The 15996-nt window shown below is 40.4% G+C and overlaps 1 protein-coding gene across 4 annotated transcripts in view; it reads right to left on the bottom strand.

Moving 5' to 3' along the window:
- LOC148351336 (disheveled-associated activator of morphogenesis 2-like) overlaps positions 1–15932 on the bottom strand; it is a 171627-nt gene extending 155695 nt beyond the window's left edge. Inside the window, exon 1 of one of the 4 annotated variants that reach the window (XM_088354081.1) lies at positions 15706–15932. The gene's annotated coding sequence lies outside the window, so the exon portion shown is untranslated. Of the gene's footprint in view, positions 1–9742; positions 9760–12901; positions 13102–15705 lie in introns of those variants that run through there. The other 3 variants (XM_088354082.1, XM_088354084.1, XM_088354086.1) reach the window with 3 other exon arrangements.
- Positions 15933–15996: the final 64 nt, after the last annotated feature.

Here is a 15996-nt window from a genome sequence, read left to right as displayed (position 1 = left end):
CAACCTTCATAAGTGTAAGATATAGTGGGCCATTTTAAAGATAAACTTTAAGAAGACATCCTACAACAAGTTCTGTTTTGATGAAATTTCCAGGAAATTAAAGGTAACATGGGTTGATACAAGGGCGTCCTGGCAAGCTGAGTGGTTAGTGCGTTTGCGGCACAGTTGTGAGGACACTCTTGTTTCCTCCCACATTCCCCAAAAAATGCATATCAGGCTAATTGGCTGGTACAAATTTTCCCGAGGTATGAATTAGCGAGTTGTCCGTCTCTGTGTGCCCCTGCAACTGTCTGGCAACCAATTCAGACTGTCGAAGTCAGAAGGTTAAACGTAGTGCGGTTGTGAAACCACAATGCACTGTGCTTTTTTTCAAGGTTTTGTAGTGAGTGCTGGAGTTTTGGCCAACCACAATTGTTAATGTTTGAGTTTTAAAAGCGCCGACCAATCAGAGGCAAGTTTTAATATTAGCACAAGCCAATAAACACGATTTAAAGTTTGCAAGCACCACACTATGCCACACCAACCGTGTGAGCTGATTGAGTGTCATAGCGGACTCCGTGAACATAGTCCCAGAGTCAACAAACGAGAAAGAAACGAAGCTTGCACTGGAGAAGAGCGGTACATCACTTGTTTGGACCTATTTTGGTTTTGACGAAGCAGACGTGGAACGGAAGAAAACGCCCGTTGCAGAATTTACTTTCGCGTAGTCACCAGGTCCAGAGGAAACAAAAGTAATTTGTACCAACACCTTAAAAAATATCACGGCATGTAAAAAGGATTACAAGTAAAAGAAGATGCATCTACAAGCGGACTGAGAGGTAAACAAACCTCCATCAAAGCGGAATTTGCCAACTTCACGACGTATGAAAAAAGTTCACATAGGCACAAAGAAATAACCAATGCTGTGACACTAGCTAAAAATGTCTAATAGTGTCCAACCCCAAAACTGCATTATCGATTAGAGGTAACACTTTTTATTTATGTAAGTTAATACGTGAAGTGTTATAATAAGAGTAATAAATAGTTGTAGCAGTAGTGTTAATAAGTTAGCAGGAATGGTGGATTTGAATCAATACTTGAATACATTTCTTGCACTGATGAACATACTGCAGTAGCACATGATAAATTTTGTGTTTGACGCTGGGAATACACTGGGGAGCCCAGGGGGGCGCCAGCCTGCAAAGGTTTTTGCTATAAGTCAAAGCAAAACCTAGGGAAAGCTATTGTTTCCAAAACCAAAAGCAGTGGCTGTGTGTTATCCCGCTGGCAAAAGAACATTATGAAAAATGTTGTGAAGTAAAACATTATGAAAGAAAGAAAAAACGGAAAAAAAAAACTTTGCTGCTGGTTAAGCCACATTCCCGTCTGATGCCAAAAGGGGTTTGCTCTATCACACATTCCTGCTATGCAACACTTACTCTAGAACTAAGGTGAGACTTAGCAGAAAACAGATAACAATGTTTGAGAAACATATCACAACCATACCCCTTAATCGGGGATGAATAAAGTATCTATTATTTATCTATCTAATCAACAAGATATACAGACTGATGCCTCCTTAATCTATTAAGATTCATGTAGGTAACTAAATGAAACATTAATTGAATAGCCAATAGATTTTAACTGTTGGGATTTTGTCAGGGTGGCCAAAGAAATCCAGTAACATATTCTGAGGTTTATTAGTTTTGGGGTTCTAGCATAACAAGGTCAGAGATTGTTTTGTCTTACCAACAGTATAAAATCTTGATTGACAATGACAGGGCACACACAAATCAATGTAAGGCAAAGTGCTAAAAGCATATGATAGAATAACAAAACGTATGGATTTTTATGACCGCTCTGTTGAACTGTTGCTTCTCTGACTAACAGTTTTAGTGCAAGTTGAAAATGTTTGTTTAGTCTCATCTTTTGACAGGCAAAAATTAAAACCACTCTGAATATTTATTGATTAACTGATTTGTACCAGAAGACATTGGCTTACAAAAATGGGCATACGGTACATTAAAGATGTTTCATGAAAGTCCTGCACATTGTGGAGTTTATTGCCTAACAGCCGCAGAAAAAGCGGCTTGTATTACAGTAGGACAGAATTCATGTACTCCTCTTTAGATATTTGGATGTGCAAATGCACTTTATCGGAATGTATTTCTTAGCCAGAAATATGGTTGCCTCATGCTAAAAAATTGAGCTTAGGACAATGCAGTTGCTATATTTTTGCACATGCTCGTAAAATCTACAGTAAGTTGAAGTATTAGGGGTTAGGTTTGGACAGAGGTCATAAACACCATCAATGTCTGAAGATTGGGAGGAGAGAGGTTTTTACTGGCATTGGGGGGGGGTTCACTTTTAACAGACACAACATGCGGTGTCTGGAATAAGATTATGCCTTAAGTGCTAATTACTCCCAGACTTGGTTCTTAAACCCTGCAACCAGGAACTGTAGAATGAAGGCAAGCCGAGGAAAATAAAAAGATTATAATCATCAGGAGGTCTTTGGCTTGCAAGAAGACCAACATTGCTACTTAATGAAATCATGATCAGTATCAAAATGTCCTTTTTGTTTTTTTTTAAATCATAAATGAAAAATTTAAAGATCTCTCATTAAACTGTTTTACGGAAAATACTACAATGGAGTCATGGTCAGTGTACATTTTACCTCTGAAAAGTGATGGGTCCCGGGGACTCGCATGCTCAAAAATCTATGGGTCCCAACAGAGATCTATGGTCCCCAAAATTTAGTGTTATCGAGGTTGAAATTGTAAATCGGTGACAAATATATAAATAAATATATAAATCTATATATTCATTCAGTTTTAATCATCACACTTAATTGGTAATACAAAGCATTTACCACTTCAGATTTTTCAGTTCACAAAAATATTGTACATTATACAAAATATTATTGCTGAAATATTAGTCTATTGTTGTGTATGTAGTAGGATTGTAGAAGATTCAAGACGGGCACGGACGGTACATTCATAGACTGTTTACTTCACTTCTTCCTTGGTAGATCGCAAGCACAAGTTCAAGGCTGCACATTAGTATACAGCGACACCGCAGCAAGGGGAGTGTATTACACGACACCACATATTCCCCTTTTGTTAGAGTAGGACACAAACAGTAGCATTAATCTGAAAAAAGCAATAACTCTTTGGTAAGTATGAGCTTATAGAAAACATACATTTCAATATTCATTACCAGATTAGAGGTAAATATTTATCAAAGGTAAGCAATATTGTAAGGAACTATACTGTAAATATCGGTAAGCAAAAAGTGTGTAAACCTTGTAAGCGTAAGCAGACTGTATGAGGATCACATCATAAACAAACATGACAATTTTTAAAACAATGAACATTCATCATGTCTTTTTTTTTTTTTGAACATCACCACATCTTTTTCTGTATCTTATTATTTATTTATTTTTAACATCACCACATCTTTTCTGTATCTTTTTTTTTTTAACATCACCACATCTTTTCTGTATCTTTTTTTTTTTTTTTAAGTCACGTAATCTTGAAGCCATGCAGGAACATGTCGTATTCTCGGTGCACTCAAAGAGGGATGTGGTGAGGGCACAGTTTCAGTTTCAGGTGGCTCAGCACCTTGGTTGCTTGGCAGGAGACAAGCATCTGCATCAGCAGGCTGTGGCGCTGAAGCAGCAGCACAGGTGGAAGAATGGGCAAGGTGGAAAGCATTCCACACCTTTCCATCAGACAGCAGATAAGTGGCTGGACCCTTTTGGGCTACCACTGTCAGTGGCTTGGTGCACTTTGAGTGTCCTTTGGCAATAAGTTCAGGTTTGCAGATGGGAACCGCAGAGCCGATCTGGAAGCTGGGTGATTTTGCACCACGACGTTTGTCAGTGTGTTGTTTTGACTTCTGTTGTTTGTTTTGTATGTTTTGTAGGATGTTGCCTTTGTCAGCAGTGGGGCACATGGAGTGAAGACCTGTGATGTGAAGCTTTGTTTTCAGTGGTCTACCAAACAGTTCAGCGGGGGGACACTGAAGTCACGGCATGTGGTGTGGCTCTGTAAGTGTGTAAAATCTCAGTGAAGAAGGCTTTCAGTGGTTTACCTTCGATGTTGGCTGTTTGTAGACAGTCCTTGAAGACTCTGTTGAAACGCTCAATTTCACCATTGGCCTGTGGGTAGTACACAAAGCTGCGACAGTGTGTGATGTTCCTGTCACTAAGGAATGCTTCAAACTCGGTCGACACAAACTGAGGGCCATTGTCAGTAACAATTTCCTGTGGATTACCTTCTCTGCTAAACACAGTGGAAAGAAAAGTCATCACAGAGGGAGAAGTAACATTTGAGCAGAAGGCAATCTCGGGCCATCGGCTGTAATAGTCAATAAGGGTGATGGCGAAGCGGCAATCAGCAGGCGCAGAGTGAATAGGACCAACAATGTCCACAGCAACCTTTTCCCAGGCAGCAGTTGGGGTAGGCACAGGCTGTAACGGAGCAGTACGTGTGGTTGCGGTTTTGTCATGCTGCAAGCAGGTGGTGCATGATTTGATGGCGAGCTCAACCTGAGAATCCATTCCAGGCCACCAGTACAAGTCTCTCAGTCTATTTTTTGTGCGAACTATCCCTTGGTGTGTAGCGCGAGCAAGTTGGATCATTTTTTCCTGTAGCTGTTGTGGTATCACAACACGATGAGTGCCACGCACAATGACACTGTTCTGCACGGCAAGCTCATTTTGCACACGGAAGTATGGCACGATGAGGGGGTCAAGGCCTTTTGCAGTACGAGGCCATCCCTTCTGCATGTAGTGTTGCACCTTCTGTAGCACCAGACATTCCTCACACGCACTGGAGAGCTCATCAGCAGTGACTGCAGCAAAATCAGGAGACACAGCAGCCACCATCTCCAACTCCATCTCCTCGTGGTCGTCTGTGATGGGGAGAGGCAAACGTGACAAGCAATCTGTAGTGACATTCTCATGTCCCGGTTTGTATTCGATTGTGTAGTTAAAACACAGCAGGCGAGCAGACCAGCGAGCTATTCTCATGCCTGCACGTCCAAGGCCTTTGGTTTTGAGTAGAGTGGTCAAAGGGCTATGATCAGTCCGTAAAGTGAAGTCACAGCCCCAGAGATAAGTACGCCACTTTTCAGTCGCCCAGACGCATGCCAAAGCCTCTTTTTCAACTGTTGAGTAATTTCGCTTGCATGCAGTCAGCGTCCTGGAAGCAAATGCAATGGTCTGTTCAGTGTCACCTTTCATTTGTGTCAAAGCAGCACCGATGCCATAGTCTGACGCATCTGTTGTCACGACTGTTGGCAGGGAAGCGTCGAACAAGGCGAGTGCAGAGCTAGTAGTGATGATCTCCTTCACTTTGGAAAAGTTCGCCTGCGCCTCTTCAGACCAGTGGAATGTAGCAGACTGGGTAGAGCACGGAGAGGTTCCACAAGCATGGCGTAGTTGGGGATGAACTTTGACTACCACGCAGTCAGGCCTCGGAAAGATCGCAGAGATTGAGCGTCGTGTGGAGGGGGAGCTTCAACCACAGCCCGTACATGGCCAGGATCTGGATTTAGACTAGAGGCAGAGATGAGATGCCCAAGGAAGGACAACTCAGTTTTTCTGAAGTGGCATTTTGCAGCATTGAGCTTCAGCCCACTCTCCTGTAAACGATTGAGGACGGCGTTTAATCTGGCGTCATGTATTTCAGGCGTCTCCCCACTTACAATGATGTCGTCCAAATAGCACTGCACACCCTTTTGACCAGCCACGATCTGAGACATCACGCGTTGAAAGGCACTGGGTGCTGAGGCCAGGCCGAAAGGCACTCGTGTGAAATGAAACAGTCCATCTTGCGTTATAAACGCTGTAAAATCTCTGCTGCTTGGATGTAGTTGCACTTGGTGGTATGCATTTTGTAGGTCAATCGTGGAAAACATTGTAGCACCATGGAGCTCAGTGAACACCTCCTCAATGTGTGACAGCGGGTGACTGTCGATCACCACAGCCTTGTTTGGTTCACGTAGGTCCACACACACACGAAGGCCACGTGTTTTCTTGCTCACGACCACCAGAAGCGACACCCAGGCGGACGCGTCCACTCTCTCGATGATGCCATCGGTTTCCAGTTTCGTCAGTTCCTCAGATACCTTGTCACGCACGACATATGGGAGTCTGCGTAGCTTTTGCTGGACTGGAGGCACGTCAGCACCCACTTTAACTTTGTGTATAAAACCTGTAGCAACGCCTAAAGCATTTGTAGTGTTGACAGTGTGACTCATCTCCGATGCGGCAAGTGTTGCAATCTGCCCATCTTGTATGTGAAGGCGAAGTGCAGTGAACAGGTCCATTCCCAGTAGTGGAGTACCGTCAGGAACTATGTAGAAGTCAGTATGTGCACTCTGGTTGCAGTATGTAGCAGTAAGTTAAAGACAGCCCAACACTGGAATTGGCTTCTTCATGTAGGTGACCAGGCGTACAGTAGGCTTTGAGAGAGGCACGTGCATGAATGAATGTCTGTAAATTCTCTCGGCAGAATTGAGACTGCTGAACCAGTGTCCACAAGCAGGTCAGTAGTAAGTGACTTTTCATCATTCGCATGGAGAGCAACTGTACACGTAAGGCGCTTTGAGACTGCAGCTGTAGGGGCTACATGACACACAGTAAGGTCTGGGACAGTAACTTCTCTCAGTGATTGAGTAGGAATTGCGCTGCGGCACACTTTACCAAAATGTCCCATTTTTCCACATTGGTTGCATTTTGCATTTTTAGCAGGGCACTTGGGGTCATTTGCTAGATGAGAGTTGGAGCCACAACGGTAGCAGGTTTTGTGTTGAGAAGAGCGCTGTGTATGTGTGCTGCTCCGATTCCTTTTATCTCTCGGTTGCATGAGCTTCACAGGAGCGTCGGGCACATGCACAGGAGCAATAGCCTTCGCTTCTGCCATAGCGATTTGATTTGTGTAGCAATAGTGATCGCTTTGTCAAATCTTAAGTCCGTTTCCAACAGCAAGCATTCTCTGATCCTCGAAGAGGACATCTTCTCAATGAATTGATCCCTAATCATATCATCAGCAAACGTGCCAAAGTCACAGTTAGTAACTAAGTCCCTTAATGCGGCAATGAACTGAGCAGTGGTCTCGCCCGGTCTCTGAGCACGCCGACAGAACGTGCTCCGCTCAGCCACGACATTCATCTTCGGTACAAAGAAAGTTTTTAGCGCATCACAGGCAGATTTGTAAGAAGTGCCAGTGTCGGGAAGGGAAAGAAAAATTCTCTGCCCTTCTGTGCCTAAACAGTGCAGCAGTAGTGCGCGTTTTCGTTTGTCCGGCATGGCGTTTGCAGTCAATGCTAGCAGGTAATTTTCGAACATCTGAATCCACGTGGTGTACAACATCGTAGGCTCACCCGGGGTTTCAAGCAAAGCAGGGGGTTGTGGGATTCCGATACAAGTCATCCTCGTCGCCAATATGTTGTGTATGTAGTAGGATTGTTGTAGATTCAAGACAGGCACGGACGGTACATTCATAGAGTGTTTACTTCACTTCTTCCTCGGTAGATCTCAAGCACAAGTTCAAGGCTGCACATTAGTATACAGCGACACCGCAGGAAGGGGAGTGTATTACACGACATCACAGTCTATATATTCATGCAGTTTGCACTTCAGATTTTTCAGTTCATATATTCATTGTGGTTTGGTGTCCCGCCACAGTTGTAATGCCTTCTCAAGGTCCAATTGCAGCAACGGAATTTCCATAGCTAATTTGTGGTTTTCATTGTCGTTGTGCCGATCCAATGTGCTTTTCTGAAAGTTCGTATTGCGAAATGATTTATGCAATCCAGTTTTTTTGTCACGCTGTGTGCACGCATCACAGAACATGGAGCCTCCATTATCATCCTCCTCATAGCGTGACAAGGAATATAATTGAGTCCATTTTGGCAGAAAAGTCATTTTCTTGCTAGGAGTATTCTTTTGTTTATCTGTCGTCTAATCGTTCGCTTCAAAACACGCGTTTTTCTTGCCTTCGCGGTCTTCTGAAGAATTTCTGCCTGAATTACTGCCGTTGTTACCACTTTCTGTATTATGTTTCGACTTATTACCAACACTGAAAAAAATATCAATTTTTTGTTGATTTGCACCTAATACCAACTGTTTTTACGGAGGCATACTTCTCTTTCACTCGACAACCACCAAAACAATGACGTAATCTCGAAGCAACGAGATCTCGTTTGCCCAGATCGGCGCGAGACCCAAACAACAATGGCGGATCTGCCTGACGAAAAGTTTGGAGCGCGGTAAATCTTTGTTTAAAAAAAAAAAAAGTAATCGGGTAATGATGACAATTTGGTGTCCAAAAAGTTGCGTCTCGGGGACGGACGTTGATTTGACACAATGAGTCCCCAGCAAAAATGATGCGTCTAGGACGCAGGGACGCGGGCAAACGAGAACACTGAATGGTATTCATTTGCAAACGAGAACACTGAATGGTATTCGTTTGTCAAAAAAAGAAGAGAGAAAAAAGTGCAATTGAATATTCTTAGCCTCATCCTACAAAATTGAAACCAAGCAAGATGTTAATTGGCCGACAATTTTTTTTTTCATTGATAACAATGGAGCATACCTAGTGTAAATAGAATAGTTTACTGTTAATTATAAATACTAAGAAAACTAAGAGTAGCTATGATAATACCTTCATTATTTATATTTACAATTTTTATTGTTATTATTACATTTATCTAGCATTATACACATTTCCAAAAACAACAAATGTATACAAACATTTTATTATATCAGACCTGATCTTGGTGTTAAAATGTCAAACTATTCACTGTAGACTCCAGTAGCAGGTTTGGGCACTGCATCTACAATATTTAAGAAATACAAGCCTGATCAGGATTACCAATCCAAACTGAAAAGTAGAAAAGTGAAAAAAAAAATGGACTGCTCAGAACTAATCTTGCTTATACCTAACTGTTTTGTCACAATTCCCTTACAGGAAAATAGCACTGAGTGATAGGGGGATGAAGCATTATGACTTGTCAGCATGATATAAAATGTTTAATAGGAGAAAAACATGTCTTTTGGTAAAAAAAAAGAGAAATAATAAATATATCACACACAAATATACATATACAGATAGTTTATGTGCTATACGCCGCTGAAATGAGACATTCTGGTTAAAAAGAATTACAAGTTAAGACCTGGCAGACTCAGCAGCTAAAAAGAGAAAGACAAGTAGTAAGTTGAAACCTTGCAGTTGGGGGAAATCCTGAGAGTTGGAGTGATGAGTACACAAAGGCGTAATCATGACATCGAAAAGACAAGTGTGACAAGCGCTTTGCAGATCTGGTAAGAATTTTTGACATTAATAATGGGAACAAAATAGAATCCTTAACATGCTGTTAAAAACGTCATATTGGAATATAATATTGTGAATGTGCTTAATCGCTGTTGAGATTGTCATGATTGTTTTCTGTTATTAGTGTCAATAAATTTGTTCAAACCAAAAATTCTTAACACACTGAGGGCTGTTTTACCGCAAGTGTTTTTACATTTATATAGTAAAAGCGTTTTGTTTTGTTTTTTAGCTTACGTAAACATTTTACTCACTCAAGGTTGACAGGTATGGATTATGAAGACACACTGTGCCGCACTAGCTTGATCACGACTGCAAAACAAAAATACATGCTGAAATGAACTGCACCACTTAGTATAAACTTGACTAAACAATTCGCCCCTCCCTGCCCTGCAGCAGAAAAGCTTACAATGAGCACACACCAGTGTCAACTGCAGGCTCCGGGACTATCTGCAAACAAATGTCACCACGTCTTCTGGGAAATACTTCAAAGTCATCTTCCTAACCCTAGTGATGTGAGCATAACACAATTCTCCATATCCTCCTTCACTAGTAAAGTTACAGCCAGAAGCAGTCCAAGTCAGCCAGGGGGTTGTTACTCTTGGAACAGACCTCATTTTCTTGCCTACCTCCCTTAAGAAACGAGCAGGGATTATGCTTGCTGATCAATTCATTGGAACTCAAAAATACTCCAGCCAAACTGCTGCAACAGCTGCTCCCCAACAACTGGAAGGCAAACACCGTTTTATACGAATGAGTTATAGTGTTGACAAATGTTCCGCGTGGCTTCTGTTAGACAGCAACTGATTTATTTAAAGAAATAGTCACATCAAAAATTTCGCTTTTTGTCATTTTTTTCCGGTATAAACATTTTGCAGTGAACTAATAATTAAATAGCTACTTCTGCTTTCAATGTGCAGAAAAATAGGTTTTACAACATGGCGTACATTTTTATGCAACAATGAATAAAGCAATCACCAACTTAGACTGACATGTTTTGCCAACATCTTCATAATAAACCACATACCTAAAGTACAACATCATTGATGATAAGGTAACAAAAAAGATCTTCTTGAGGCATCGTAATGACACGGCCTTCTTTTAGTCCACCACTATGTGGCTTCACATTCCAGACACTGTCCTTTACACGTTACGGTGTTTAACAAATGTATGCAGGGGATTAAAAACATAACGGTATTTACATAAACAGGCAATATGCGTAACAGTAATTAACCAGTTTTGTGCCCATTGAGATTCATCAATAATTATGTTAACATGCAGGGAATAGTTCGACTGTGATTAGAATTCTGATTTTTGGATCAATCTTAACGAATCATTTACATGCCTAATGACAAATGAAAAAAACAGTAGACATGGCTAACAATCATATTGGATACAAGCCACATAGTTAGGCTAATAGACATAATTTCCACATTTCAACTTTACATTAAATAAAGAAAGATTTCATTCTAGGCACACATCAAAATCAAGTATTAAAAATAAGTATTGTACTCATTTCCTCCTTGCTCTAAAAATATGCTCCATTGATGCATTCCATGTGTTTGCAAGTTGTTCTCATATGTGGCTTGTCAGAAGCAGGGATTAACACTGAATACAACTGTGGGATTTGCTATTTGGGGGCAGAAAATAAAGTGCACAATTTCTGTAAAATTCAACCAATACAGATGAGGCTTTTTAGTAAATAAGCCGACATTTAGCATGTATCATTCTACAAGTTCTACAAGTCCACAGCTCAAAAATGAAAAAAAAAAAAGTTTAAATACAATGCTGTTCAAAATAATAGCAGTGCAATGTGACTAACCAGAATACCCCTGGTTTTAGTATATTTTTTATTGTTACATGCCAGACAAGTTACCAGTAGGTGCAGTAGATTCCCCAGAAAAAACAAGCCCTAACATTAATAAGCAGGCTCAAAAGGCTGTGCAATTAGGCAAATAATTCAAAGGGGTGTGTTCAAAAAATAGTAGTGTAGTAGAGTAGTGTGGCAACCAATCTCTGAGTTTATCAATTTTGGGAAGAAAATTAAAAAAAAAACATGTGTGAATCGGGTAGTGCCCATTGAAGGATGATGAAGTCAGCACAGGTTGAACATGCATTTGAGGAAAATGGGTCGTTCAAGACACTGCTCGGAAGAACAGCGTCGTTTGGTTTAAAAGTTGGAGAGGGAAGAACCTATACAGAGATGCAAACTATTGTTGGCTGTTCGGCCAAAATTATCTCCAATGCCTTATAATGGGTAGAAAAAAAACAGACACATGGAAGAAAACAAAGGACAACTAATGGACCGAAGAATAACCAGAATGGCAAAGACTCAGCCAATAATCAGCTCCAGGACAATCAAACACAGTCTGCAGTTACCTGTAAGTGCTGTGACAGTAAAAAGACGAGTGGAGCAAATTTATTTTCAAAAATCCCACTCAAAGTCCCTCTGTTTAAAAAAAAAATGCATGTGCAGGAAAAATTACAATTTGACAAAGAACACATCAACTGGCCTAAAAAATGGAGGAACATTTTGTGGACTGATGAAAGTAAAATTTTCATTTTCTAGGTCCAGGGGCCACAGACTGTGAGTGATACAACCCACAAACTCTGAATTCAAACTTAAGTACACATAGGAGACAGTGAAGCATGGTTGGTGCAAGTATCATGGTCTGGGCAGGTTTCTCCTACTCTGGTGTTGGGCCCATTTATCTCTTTCCAGGCATCATAGATCCGTTTGTGTATGTTAAAATACTTGAAGTTTTTGCCTTATGCTGAAGAAGACATGCCATTGAAATGGGTATTTCAACAAGACAACGACCCGTTGGGTTCAAACCAATAAAACAAATGTTTTGGAGTGGCCAGCCCAATCCCTAGATATCAATCCAATCCAGAACTTGTAGGGGTGATATCAAAAATGTTGTTCGTGAAGCCAACTAAGAAATGTAAATGATATGTGGAATTTTGTTGAGCAGTCATGGAGTGAAATAACAACCGAAAGGTGCCACACGTGTGTTGACTCCATGCCACACAGATGTGAAGCAGTATAAAAAACTGTGGTAAAGCAACTTAATATTGGGATTGCTAAATCTACCTTTTTTGGAAATACAAAATATTTTTGATTTGTACAGTCAACAGCAGACACTGCTATTTTTTAACACACCCGTTTGAACTATTTGCCCAATTGCACAGCCCTTGAAGCATGCTTATTATGAATGCTGGGTCTGGTTTGTTTTCTGAGAATCTACTGCATCCACTGGTAACTTGTCTGGCATGTAACAATTAAAAAAATATACCAAAACCTGACATATTATGGTTAGTAACATTGCACTTCAATTATTTTGAACAGCACTCTATATATATATATATATATATATAAAATGAGGGAATTTTTGCACAACTTAACTGATTGTTCCAATGAGTACACATGCACAAGTACCAACCTAACCATTCCGATCAGACTACTTCCGATTGGACTAAGACCTTGATAGGATTTCTGGGTACATAACCACGACTTTACATAACAGCAATTCCAGCAACACTCCACATTTAATTCAATACATGCCTGCAGGTGAACGTACCCATTGACAAAATGTCCACAATAGATGAGTCCATCATCAATATCCAAGAAAAAAAAAATCAATTGTTGTTCAGTTGCCTATCGATTGCATAATACAAAGTTTAAACAAAAAAAGTGTTTACTAAACAGAGGATCATCAGGTCTTGGTTGATGTTCACAAAGCGACATAGTCTTGACCGATTGGGTGAAACGTGGCAGATGCTAACTGCAAAGCTGTGTGGGTGAGAAGGAGGAAGAGAAAGGAGATTGAAGGGGAGTGGGGGCATGGTGCACTACTTGTAAAGCCTGGTCAACTGAGCAAGAGGACACATTGCAGCATCGCTGCCAGATGTTCAGTGGGATTAAACGGCTCGATACCTCCCCATCCTCTTTGCCTTACAGATAAGAGTTTTAAGAGCTATGGAGGCCCGCAAATTGGTAAACAACCACAGTAACTATAGTATTTTAAATGTAGCATGTCATTGTTGTTGTTGTTTTTGCAACATGCAAAGGGCCAGACACCGAAAATAACTAATTTGTTGCTTGATAAATATGAAAACCAAATAAAACATTTGACCGAGACGGGACTCGCTTAGCCTATGTTGATATTCGGCACGAGTCGACAAAATACTTTTAACAAGTCACACAGACAGCGTAGTGCAGGGGTCGAAAATGGATGGCTCGCAAGCCAGGTGTGGCTGTTTCCATGAGTACATCTGCCTTTGAGATAAAGTTCACTATTTTAATGCTTTGTGGAGGGGAGTGCAATGTCATGGTTCTACCTTTAAAGCTGGTGAGAAGAAATGAAAAAAGTATCCATCTATCTATCTATCTATCTCATTGGGACTTTTTCCCCTGTGTTTGTAAACAATGAAATGCATCAGAACACGCATGCGAGAGGGAGATCCACCTTTAACCATTTCCTGGATATTTTTCTCAGTGTGTATTTTTCACAACTTGTGAAAAAAAATGGTAAATGATCAATGACACACTTGTGGATCTTTAAGATGAGTATTTGTAGATTTAAAAAATGTCGAAGATTCGCATCTATAAAACAAACGTCACATAACTGAGGGTAAATACATCTGTATCCTTCTCGTTTGCAGTATTTTATGACATCTTTACAAAAGAACTCTGTTCGCACCTTTGTTTTGAAACAATTATTCATGACAAAAATGATGGTCAAAATGAACTTCAACAATCATGAGTAACTGTGGGATGAGACAAATTGTAAATGGGATACAAGAACGATTTGAGGCAAAGGCTCTGAAATTGTTATAGTTTGAGTCCCCTGCCTTAATATGAAAATTAAAGGGATAGTGTGTATTATTTTCCCACTAGAAGTCGCTGTATTTTGTAGTGCCACCGGAAACATTTGCTAAAAGCACAACGAAAGGAGACCAATTACAGAGACTCAAAGGGACCTAAACACACCTTATTACTTTAAAAAAAAGAGAAAAAAACAAAAAGAAAAATATAGAAAAAAAGAAAAGAAAAAAAGGCCAAATGGAAAAAGAAAAGAAAAAAAGGCCAAATGGAAAAAGAAAAGAGAAAAATGAAAGCTAGAAATAAGACAAAAAGTAAAACTTGAGAAAGATGAAAAAAAATGTAAAAAAATAAAGAGAAAAATGAAAAGAAAAACGAGATAATTTGCATTCGTTTTTCCTGTTTTTATTTTTATCTCTATAATTACTTGCTTTTTTCTTTATTTTTCTTCCATTTTATTTTCCTTTCTACCCTCAATTTTCTTTTGTTCCTATTTCCATTTCATTGCCTCTGTGTCTTATTTATTCTTCCCTCTTTTTTATCCCTTTAAATATGTTTCATTTCCATTCTTTTTGTCTTTCTTTGTGAAAGCTTGAGCAAAAATTGTAAGAGAAATGGTGCATTTTGCAAACTTTCATTCTCAGTAGTTTCTAGTCTTTTTTTGGACTCATTTTTGTTTGCACTTCACATTACAGCGACATCAAGTGGACTAATAGAAAACACTGTCCCTTTGAGAACAGCAGCTCTGTTTATGTGGAAAACCCCATTTGACCAACCTTCAACTAAATTGACTTTGCGACCCCTGATGTAGGGGATGTTTTTATGTTTTTGAAAAGCAATGTGGTGGGTCATTTTGACTTGAGGACAACATGACGGGTTAAGTTTGTTGTATTTTGGTTGTCTATGAACCTGGTTTATTCTTTCAAGTTCATGACAACCTCGTTGTTATTTGCTTTCATTGAAATAAAGAGTTTGTTAGCATCCCTTGGAGAGGCAATGTGGTATCACAATTCAATTAACTCAGCGTAATCGTTTGCTCTACAATTCTGCAATGGACGACAGTTAATAAGGAGGTAGAGCCCCCTCTATGGGTACTAGAGCGAACCGGCGTCAAATTAAACAGTATTCCGCAGTCTAACGCATAGAAAGGTAGCCCGTTGCTATTTTTGCACACATAGGCGACCATAATTACACAGTGATTAATATAATTTGTCCATTTAAATGTCAAATCCTGCTGCTCAGACGTTCGAATACGTTTTAAATGACTGGTGATCGTAGCAAGCTAACGTCGGCATCCTTTCAACAAGCTTCAAAGAGATATCGCCTAACAAGCACACTGTTCAACATTCACCGTTTTCGTGTGACGATAATGTTATTGGGCATTTTTAAAAAGCTGTCCAATATTGTATTGTCAACAAAGCCGTGAAAAACGTCTGCCACCTCCTCACCGACGACAGCCTCCATGCTCCTACTCCAAGCCGGGGGAGGTGACAGCACCATCTCAACCCGACCACCACGCGTTCATTTAGCAGGTAAAATTCAATTAAAACCGATGCTTACCTACTTGTTTCGTCACGGAAAATCCTGGCGCTGTCGGACAATGGCGGTATTAATCCCTTAATATTGTGGCAGGGGTTACTAGTTTGGGCGACGTCGTGCTTGGAACGATTGAAGTGAATAGGAGTGAACTGCAAGTACGGAGGGACTGTCAAGTCGATCCCAACAGATGCACCACGCCTCCCTTCTTAAAGCGACGGTGCTCTATGCGCTTGTGCGTGCGTGACGCATTTGCTTTGGTTTACGCGGTGTGCGTGGAAAATCCGTCGTGCATTCCATTTTTATTATGGTTCA

Source organism: Urocampus carinirostris, chromosome 15 (genome assembly GCF_059441175.1).
Source record: "Urocampus carinirostris isolate Australia breed hairy pipefish chromosome 15, RoL_Ucar_1.0, whole genome shotgun sequence".
NCBI classification, from domain to species: domain Eukaryota; kingdom Metazoa; phylum Chordata; class Actinopteri; order Syngnathiformes; family Syngnathidae; genus Urocampus; species Urocampus carinirostris.
The sequence above is the reverse complement of the archived record's forward strand: the minus strand, read 5'-3'. Positions and strand labels throughout refer to the sequence as shown.